The sequence below is a fragment of the Dendropsophus ebraccatus genome, unplaced genomic scaffold (assembly GCF_027789765.1).
Source record: "Dendropsophus ebraccatus isolate aDenEbr1 unplaced genomic scaffold, aDenEbr1.pat pat_scaffold_1320_ctg1, whole genome shotgun sequence".
Classification (NCBI taxonomy): Eukaryota; Metazoa; Chordata; class Amphibia; order Anura; family Hylidae; genus Dendropsophus; species Dendropsophus ebraccatus.
Window position 1 is genome coordinate 7,312 of NW_027208740.1, and position 10,536 is coordinate 17,847.

The 10,536-nt window shown below is 44.0% G+C and overlaps 1 pseudogene; it reads right to left on the reverse strand.

Moving 5' to 3' along the window:
* Positions 1-356: 356 nt before the first annotated feature.
* On the reverse strand, positions 357-10,323 carry LOC138775089 (interleukin-34-like; annotated as a pseudogene).
* Positions 10,324-10,536: the final 213 nt, after the last annotated feature.

A 10,536-nucleotide genomic window follows, 5' to 3' on the forward strand; every position in this document is an offset into this window, starting at 1 on the left:
ATCCCCCGTACCATCACTGTAAGTATGATGGTGGATCAGGTGAGAACTGTACACCGGCAAAAATTAAATTGTTGGGGGAGAGGGAGTGGTGGAGTATGTGGTTGCTGAGGCGGTTTGCCATATCCCAAATTTTCAGAAATAGGTCTAAGTCAGTGGGTCTTATCCTTTGCCATGCGTGGGGAAGACTTTACAGTCCATATACATAGGTTCTTCTATCTATCCTGATCCTGGCAAATTGGGGTGAGGTAGTGCTCGTGGGGTCCTCCTGACATCAGTGCATTTTCTAGTTAAACCTGTTCAACAGTTTTCATTGCACACTGGAGGACTCAGTGATGAGGTAAATTTAGATCATGGCTATTCCCTCTAACAGGTCCGCCTCTGTACAGCGATTGTTCCAATAGGGCAGAGTACATCCTCTGGAGCCGACCTGGGCAAACAGAGACCACATTCCTCCTGGTACAAAATGTCCAGAGCTCTTAGCAATTGTCCAGTAGATCCTTCGGAGCAACGCCTTTCACTTTATCTCCTGGTGTCCACAATTGCCTAAGGAGGTCCTTGATGAAGTCACTCAGCTCTGGCTGCAAAACCAGGGCAAGATGATGAGAAAATGCAGAAAACAAGAACCAAACAACATACAGTCCCAACAGTGTCATTATACAACATCCGTCACATGAAAAGCTACAATGACAATGCTGCAGTTACATCATGCCCTATACTCTACAATGAGTGAGATTACAGAGCTAACCTCCCCCCTTAGCCTTGCGGGACAACCATTAGAATTCAGGACTGGGGCTTATCCCATCATTCTCCCTGACACCAAGGGAAAAAGCTGGAGGTAAATCACTGACACTGGTGGAGATATGCCATATGAGGACTATGGAGATAGGGGACCCTGCAGCCTTTAGCACACTAGCTGCATTAAAAGACCTACTCACACAGACATCAAGAGACAGTGAGTAAATCAGAAAAATTCACAATGATAATGACATATCCAGTATTATGGTACAGACATAGGGTCACAGTCAGTACCATGGTGATGGTTTCAAGATCACAGTCAGTACATGTAATGTCATAGGATCACAATAAGTACCATGGTGATAGTCCATAACATCATCATTACCTGGATACAGTTGTGGTGGTGGGGGTAATAGTCATAAGGTCACAGATGCTATGATGTTATCATGGCAATAGTTGCCGGTTAGCTGGTCTGGTCAACCCATTTATACAATGACCCATAATAAGACATAATTTATAAGATGACCTCACCTTAAAATAAGCATCACCCAGAAACATGGTGGACGAGCAGAGTCTGTAAAGCGGGGAAGCAGTAAGCGGTAGTTAGTGAGCATGCGTGAGCCACATAAACACAAAAGCAGCTGCTATTATACAAAACAAAAATGACAATGATATAATGTGAGATGACAGGACATCTGAGTGCCTTGGTGAAACACATGGATAACTCCACCTAGAACACCGCCATCAAACACCCGCTGCATATCATCTGCTTCTCGTCTACTCTTCCTGAGCTACATAATGCCTTATACTCCAGTGACATCAAGAGATTCATTTCAAAGGAGGAAAGAGGAGGGATATCAGTGAGATATTTAAGACATCTAGTCTATGACCTAGACAGCACTAGGCTGTAAAATGTTCCCCAGCACACACACACATATATATATATATTGTGGCTGGAGACCATTTTATATATTTGTTGTGTGTTTTGTGGAGTTTCCCTTAATGGCGGTGGTGTGTATGTAGCCAGCATCTCTCACCTGAGCACTGATGTGCAGTGCATTGAATATATCCTTCAGGTCACTGATTAGGAGCGGGATGGGTGTTTTCTGGGGCAAACACATTCAATATACTCATCAGTACATTCTCACTGATGATCTTCCACAGGAAACGCAACTCGTCCACCTCGATCCCTTCACTGATCTGTAGAAAAGGATCCATACAGAAGCAGTAATGTAGCGCCACACATATCAAGGTGAAAGACATGACATAAACAAACATGACAGACACATGATATCTAGGGTTTCACTCCTAGTGGTGAGGTCAGGACAGCTGGAATATTTTTTTGATGTGCTGGTTGAGATGTTGTCTCGCCTTTAGTTTTCAATCACAGGCTGTCAGGACTGAAGGAAAACCTTGAGCAATACAACCAACCCCCAAAGTAGTACCTATTCCCCATGATAGGGTCCACTCCTCTGTCCACCCCTATATAATGATGACTAATAGTGGTATGTGATGTAGAATCATTCTGGGGCTGTACAGAGACTTAAGTTTTCTCTTTGTTAAGGCTATGCCATTAGTATCTCACAGAAGGTTGGCAGACCAACCCAGGGAGAAAACAAGATGGCTGGGCTGATGAAATCTTTTATCCTTCTGGCTCATTCTCTAGAAACTTCATAGCTCTCCATCAATGGTGTGATATAGAGAGCAATAATGGCCCTTCATATCATGTTGCCTCCCAGTTTCATCTAGAATATCTACATTGTAAGGCCCTTTCACACAGTATCCGTAATTGCAGACAATATAGTACCCATTGATTTTAACTCTTTTACTTATCCGTAGTTGCTGGACTATGATTCGTGCAGCAAAAATACTGGAAACCATTATACCCATATCTATGAATGAGTCTGTGCTATTGCGGACAGCTCTACGGAAGTGTGAATGTGGACTAAGAGCAACATTTTACTATTGAGGTAGAAAGCGACAAGCGGACCCCCCGGTGTTAGGTGAGGGCTCAGGAGGAACTATAAAATTGTCCAGAATTAGAGTTTCTCTAGGAGATAAATCCTTTCTCTAAAGGATGTTTAATGGTTTTCATGTCTGGGGCCCATGCTGGACTCTGTGGGGTGGGGGAGTCTTCATCTCTCACTGAAGTCTGTACCTACGAGAGTCTGGTACAGGTGAAGACAACTTCCAGACAATGATCAGGCATTAGAGATGTTAAATATTCCATACAGAGTTATATAACTCTGTCCAGCTGTGAAGGAGAAAAACATTCGGCAATCTGACCATGTGCCAAGCAGAGGGCTCCTTCATACTCCAGAGTCTAAGAATCTCATTCCAAGGCCTCACTGAGGCAGAAGAAGCATAGTACATGGATCCAGCGGCGATCTTAGGTTTAAAGGGAATGTCACCTAATTTTTTTTTTTTTACTGATTACAGTCACGTACTTAAAATTGTTATTTCATTGTAATCTCTTTTTATTTTCTGACTTTCTTTTTTTTTATTCACTTTTTGTACATTGTTACAGCAAGACTCATGACTTAAGCTAGAATAGACTCTGTCCCCTTGATATTAATGTGAAACATTACTGACGCGCGCTCTGTGAGCTTTGAAAGGTCAATCACTTAACAGCAGCCTCCTCTTATCACCACAGACAGAATAGGAAGTCTCAGCTTAGTTTTAGCCCCAGCGGTAAGAATGAAAACTGCATATGTCATGATTATTTTATAATAAGGATAGAAAAATGAAAATTAGAAAAAATGTCACCAAAATTCTTTAAAAAATATGTTTAACATAAAAATCATTTTATGTAACAAAACAAAAATCTTTTTTTTTTATGACACATTCCCTTTAAGTCTTCATCCTCTAAGTCTGGGTGTCTTCTTGGCCTCTTTTGTAATACAAGAGTGTCCTGTTCCCGTATCACAGAAAGCAACATACATAGATGGGGTGACAGGGTTAAAAGGGGACAGAATATGCTCACGAGGAGGCATAGCCTCCTCGCCTTGAACCTCAATAGATGCACTATATAGCGTGAAATGCTATACTAAATCTGCAGTATATATATGTGCAAACAGGTTCGGACTCCTACAGGTTGGGAGCCTTCTTAATTCACATGTGCTATCTGGTTCCCTACACATACTGTACATGTGCATCTTTTACAATAGGCCCAAAACCACATCACTACTCCTCTCTCTTTCTACTTGGTGCCAATATACTATATTTGAATATATGTTTATTATGTATCTCTATATGTGCACTGTGTATTTTGTATGTTTTGGATACTTTTTGATATACACTCATTTTTTACAAAATCCTATAATCCAATTAGATATACATATTCCAGGTTCCTAACCCTCCACAGAAAGAAGTCTCTATACTGGTCAGGAACACATACAATATAAGGCTGGGTCACACTACGTATATTTCAGTCAGTATTGTGGTGCTCATATTGCAACCAAAACCAGGAGTGGATTAAAAACACAGAAAGGATCTGTTCACAGAATGTTGAAATTGAGTGGATGCCCGCCATATAACAGTAAATAACTGCCATTATTTCAATACAAACAGCCGTTGTTTTAAAATAACAGCAAATATTTGCCATTAAATGGCGGCCATCCACTCAATTTAACATTGTGTGAACAGATCCTTTCTGTGTTTTTAATCCACTCCTGGTTTTGTTGCAATATGAGGACACAATACTGACTGAAATATACGTAGTGTGAACCCAGTCTAAAAGTAACACAGACACAAATATGAAGCTATGGACAGACAGTGAGGGGGTCTTTAGGGTGTTTATACCAGGCTGGTGACGTTCTGACACTGTAGGATCTCCTCGTACTTCACAGGCAGCTGATAATCTATTGGGAAGTAGTTCATGCTGCAACAGAAGATTAACAGTTAATATCAGGGTTTCAGAGTATTTAATGTTCAGGGATCCGTCTAGGTGACCCAGGAACCCCATGTCATATTAATCACCACAATGTGACTATAAGGGCAGTACACAACAGGGTGGGAACTACGAGATCTGTTACATTACATTCTAAAGTTGTGTACCAGATGTGATTTTAGTGTGGATTCCATGCCAATATCCTTGCCAAATCTGATTAAAGGCTTTTCACAAGCTACAGAAAAAAAATCTCCATGGAAGCAATAGCATGTTACTTATTTTATTTCAGAAAGGAATGAAGATTAGTCATAATGAATGACAATGTGGCTACTCCTTGTGCCAGATTTGCTGCATAGCCAAAGCACATCTGCATCAGCTAGCCTTGGATTTCTATCAGTGGATTCTATAGTAAATCCACATGTTTGCATACCCTAAGAGCCACAGTTATGGATACTCTAAGCAACACTGCATTAAAGCAACATTAATCATAGAGTCACACAGAAAGTGAGTGCACCCCACCTAAAGTATTAGCATCTGCTCCTCAGTCACACAATGTAAGATAAACTGGATCGGACAACACACCAGATGAAATTTCCATTAAAGGAAAAGTACAGCAAAAATTTTATTAAAGTATTATATTGCTCCACAAAAGTTATACAAATCACCAATATACACTTATTATGGAAACGCTTTATAGGCTGCGTTCACACTACGTATATTTCAGTCAGTATTGTGGTCCTCATATTGCAACCCAAACCAGGAGTGGATTGAAAACACAGAAAGGCTCTGTTCATACAATGTTGAAATTGAGTAGATGGCCGACATTTAATGGCAATATTTGCTGTTATTTTAAAACAACGGCTGTTATATTGAAATAATGGCAGTTATTTACTGTTATATGGCGGCCATCCACTCAATTTCACCATTGTGTGAAGAGATCCTTTTTTAATCCACTCCTGGTTTTGGTTGCAATATGAGGACCACATACTGACTGAAATATACGTAGTGTGAACCCAGCCTTAAAGTGCTTTTTTCCCTGCACTTACTACTGCATCAAGGCTTCACTTCCTGGATAAAATGGTGATGTCACGACCAGACTTCCAGAGCTTGTGCAGGCTGTGGCTGCTGGAGAGGATGATGGCAGAGGGACACAGGACACTGAGCACCCCCTGCCATCATCCTCTCCAGCAGCCACAGCCTGCACAGCTCTGGGAGTCAGGTCGTAACATCTCCATGCTATGGGCAACAGCATTTATAACTTTCCCCACTGTCTTTTACCTAATGGGATATTCCCATGTCAACTTGTTATGCCCTTTCCATAAGATAGGGACTAAGAGCTAATCAGTGAGGGTATGACCAATGGAACCCCAACCAATCCCAAAAAACAGAGGACAATTCTCCTCCGAATTAATCTTAGCGCTTGCAAGCGTTTAGGCGGCCCCAAAGGCGTGGATGAAACCCTAGTCGGACACCATTTGGCTTATTGTGCCCTTGAATCAGCTTGAATATATCCCTTTAAAAGGTGCGTCTATACAGTTATTTTTACACCGATTTTGTTATATATTCAAGCCAAAATCTGCCCACAAAACACCTCCTATTGATTCTGATGATAAAATAAATGAGGTGACATGTGACTTCTCAACATGTATTCTTAGAGGAATCTATCCACTCAAGTAGAAGTTAAGTTTGATCTACATTTTGCATGAAATCTGCATCAGATATATCTGGCTGAAAATTCTGTTCTGTAGGGGCTAAGGGGGAAGCATGATGCCTACCCCAAAAAAATGGCAGATCTGGGACAGAGCAGGCAGGCAGGCAGGCAGTATGCTCTTGTCTTTTCTTGTGTGACTAAGATTTTCACATATGTCATATGTGCATGGGGGCACTTACTTTTTTACATACACTCTGCCAGTAGCCTGGAAGGCAATGCCTCCACACTTACCATGTACGTGATACGGTTTTCAGACGCTAGTTTACGACTTATCAGCTTTATGATCTGACACTCATCTTGAATCACGGCCGTCCTCACCAGAACCAGAACCCCTGCAATACACAAGCCCCAGCTGTAACCTCCATATAGTGACAGCACTTCTAATCTCCAGTGTCAATATTCAGTTCTGTAATTTAAAGTGTCACTGTTGTTACAAAAAACTTTTGACATGTCAGAGAAATGTCTGAGTGTTTAGACCCGTACTGATCAGGAGAACGAGCGGGGAGAAAACATGCTGTAGCTCGTCCACTCTCTGCTCAGGGCTGGAAAAAAAACAAGAGTCAGACTTATATGGGAGCACTATGGAGCCTAACTTTTTCTAACTCCGAGCGCGGAGAGGACGTGCAGCAGCGTGTGCTCACCCGGATCATTCTCTGGATCGGTACAGGTCTGAACAATCGATCAAAGCTTTTGACATGTCTCCAAAGTTTTTTGCAGCGACAGTGACACTTTAAGCTCAAACCTGGCCCCCTACAGTATTATGAGTAGCAGCTGCTGTCCCATTTCTATGTGATACCATGCAGTGGTGAGAGAGTCTCCTGTGTAGAGCAATGTTCTGCAGCAGCTCTGAGCAGGAACAGGCAGAGGCTGTAGGAGTGGAGCAGGCAGAGGGGGGCTGTGATGGAGAGCTGATGGAGAGCAATGCATTCTGGGAATTGTAGTACTGAGCATATGCTGAACCAGAGAAATGAAAATCATGGTATGACAGAGGATTACAGACACATGAGACAAATGGATTTTGGTGGTTTCAGAACGGGGGCAGACAGGTAACCAATGCTATATGTTTTCTGTAATATTTTTACAGAATACCCCTTCATGGTGTGTTTCACACATACAGGATCCGCAGCAGATCTGCAGCAGATTCGATGGCGCAGATGTGAAGTTGCAGATTTAAAGGGAACCTGTCACCCCCTGCCTGGGTGACAGGCTCCCGGCCCCCCTTTAGAGCCCCCTATACTCACCTGATCCCGCTTCTGGAGATGGTCGGGTCACGGAGATATCGGCGCCCGAAGCCCGGCGTGCGTGCTCCTCAGATGAGTCCCAACGCTCATAGAGAATGACGGAGCGCTGGACTCTCCTGTCATTCTCTATGAGTGTTGGACTCATCTGAGGAGCGATATCTCCGTGACCCGACCATCTCTAGAAGCGGACCCGCGGGATCACGTGAGTATAGGGGGCTCTAACGGGGGGTCGGGAGCCTGTCACCCCGTCACCGGGGGTGACAGTCCTCTTTAAAGCAAATCAAATCAGCACCATCAGATCTGCTGCAGATCCTGTATGTGTGAACGCTCCCTAAGGGTTCATTCACATGTACAGTATGTGCAGCAGATTTGATGCTGCAGATAACAATGTAACTGTATAACTGAACACAACATAAAATTTTCACAATCAACTCTGCTGCAGATCCTGTACATGTGAATGGACCGTCAACATCATAGGGGGAAATTACCAAGACAGGTATCTCACATGCCGGGATTTAGTAAAATTCTGTGGCCTTAGCATTTGGCTGATTCATAAAGAAGTGTACACCTCTTTAATCAGCACTGCAGCGGCTGGTCCACATGTCACACTTTGGCTTTAGCTGTCCAGGCATGATGGGAATTGTAGTTTTGCAATAGCTGGAGGGCTGCGAGTTTGACACCCCTGATCTCGGCTCTGCAATCCTCACAGATACAATTACTCACAGAGGAAGAAGACGATTCCTTTCTGCACAGTCATTCTGCTAACACGTGTCCAGATCACTAGCCGCCCTGGTCTCCTGCTGAAGGAAGGAAAAGTGAAACTAAATGAAGTGATGGCCCCTCTAACAGAGCAAACCCCCAGGGTCCAGTGTGTACACCCCACCCAGCACCATGTACATTTCCTCACCTACTGTGGACCTCAAGCCACAGATTTATCAACTATCACATACTGATCAAATGAAGCAGAACTGACTCTAATAAAGTACTGGAATCCCTGTGAGAACCGTCAAATGCTATACTGTGTGTAGGGGCGAGACATGGAAGTAGGGCTGAGCGTCCAGCCCACTGTCAAACATGCAAAAAGGGAGGGGGAAGCGAGGAGGTGTCACAGCCCTCAGCACTTAAAGGGTAACTTTGGGCGGAAGGGCCTTTTTTCGCTATAGCCTGGAAGGGGGTGGCTGAAGGCAACGCCGTCCACTTACCTGCCTGGTTCCACCACCAGGTCCCGCATCAGCCATTCCAAGGCAGAGGCACTGGAACCAAGGAGGTAAGTGGACATCATTGCCTTCATCCATCCCCTCCCAGCCATAGGGAAAAAAGCCATCCCCCCAGAGTATCCCTTTAAGGTGCTTAGAGAAGCCTCTGACACTTTTCACCGGAGAATAAAATCATTTCATTCTGGAAGCACAGGCAAATGTATGAAAGGTACTACGTGTCTCCTTGTCCTAAGAGCAAGCTAACAATGTCAATAGTTTGGAACATGAATTGCAGCTGACAGCTTTACAGCAGGCATCCCTTGGGTGAGACCCCCACCATCTCCCAACATCCCCAGTGTCACTGAGCTCCAGCGACAGTACAGACAGTACCAGTGACACAACCGGCCAGACCAATAAACTAGTGACCTCAACAGCCCCATCTCCTGCAGCCATCTATCCTGGAAGATATATTGTCTATGTCACTATAAACAAGAACTTACACATGCTGTACATACATAGAACATACCCAGGTTATACTGGCAAGGAGATGTATAACTTATTTATATGAGATATATATTACCTAGCATGCTATTTCACTATATACAAGAAGACGTCTAATCAGCTGTACATGTATAATTATATATATGGAATATACCAGCATATTGCTATGTATAAGAAGATGTATACCTTATACCAGTGGTACATCCAATATTAGAATGGAAGATACCCAGATTAAACCTGCACGATTCATATCATTATATACAAGAAGATGTATTACTGTACATGTATAGAAGACACCCAGGTCACACCAGCATGATCCATACAACTATGCACAGAAAATGCTCATACCAATTGTACATGAATAATGTTATATAGAAGATATACATAGTATACCAGCATGCTAGATCACTAGATACTAAGTATAACTTATACCAGCTGTAACCATATAGAAGATATACATAGTATACCAGCATGCTAGATCACTAGATACTAAGTATAACTTATACCAGCTGTAACCATATAGAAGATATACATAGTATACCAGCATGCTATATCACTTTATACAAGTAGAACTATACCAGCTGTAACCATTAGAAGATAGCATGATACCAGCATGCTATATCACATTTAAAGAAATGTTAGGGGGGGTGGGGGGCGGGGGGCCCCCCCCCCGGCTGGCTCTGCATGAAGTTTGAACATCTGCCCCGTAGCCCCGTGAGATGACCCCTCTCTCCTTCCTTAGCTCCCGTCTCTACACCCTGCGGTTCCGGAAAGCTGAGGGGCAACCACTGTGACTGCCCTTACTGCTGCTTCACTGCCACCCAGCTTTCCCAGGCTTCTGTGTGGCGGCCGGATGACAAGCCCTGCGGAGCTGTAACAGGCAGCTGCTCCATGAGGGGTGACTGCCCCCGGGACTCCTCACCTGCCGCTCCGGGACTCCACACCTGCCGCCTATCTCCTTCCCGTGCTCTGTACAGCCGCCTGCACTTACCGCTCTCCGTTACCGGCGGGTATCCTCACAGTGTACAGCCGCCTCCTCTCGTGAGTCTTTCCGTTATAGACAGACGTGGGATCCCCGGGTCTGTCCGCTGTGTCGCTGTGCCGCGGTCCTCCGTCTGGCGCTATGTGAGGAGTTGTGTCTGGATCTCTCCGACTGCGGGTGACATCTGGATCATGAGGGGCGGAGGAGCCGCGGCTGTTCCCTCCCTCCAAGTGCAGACAGACTCCCAGCAACTCACAGACGGTAAACACACAGCTGTACAA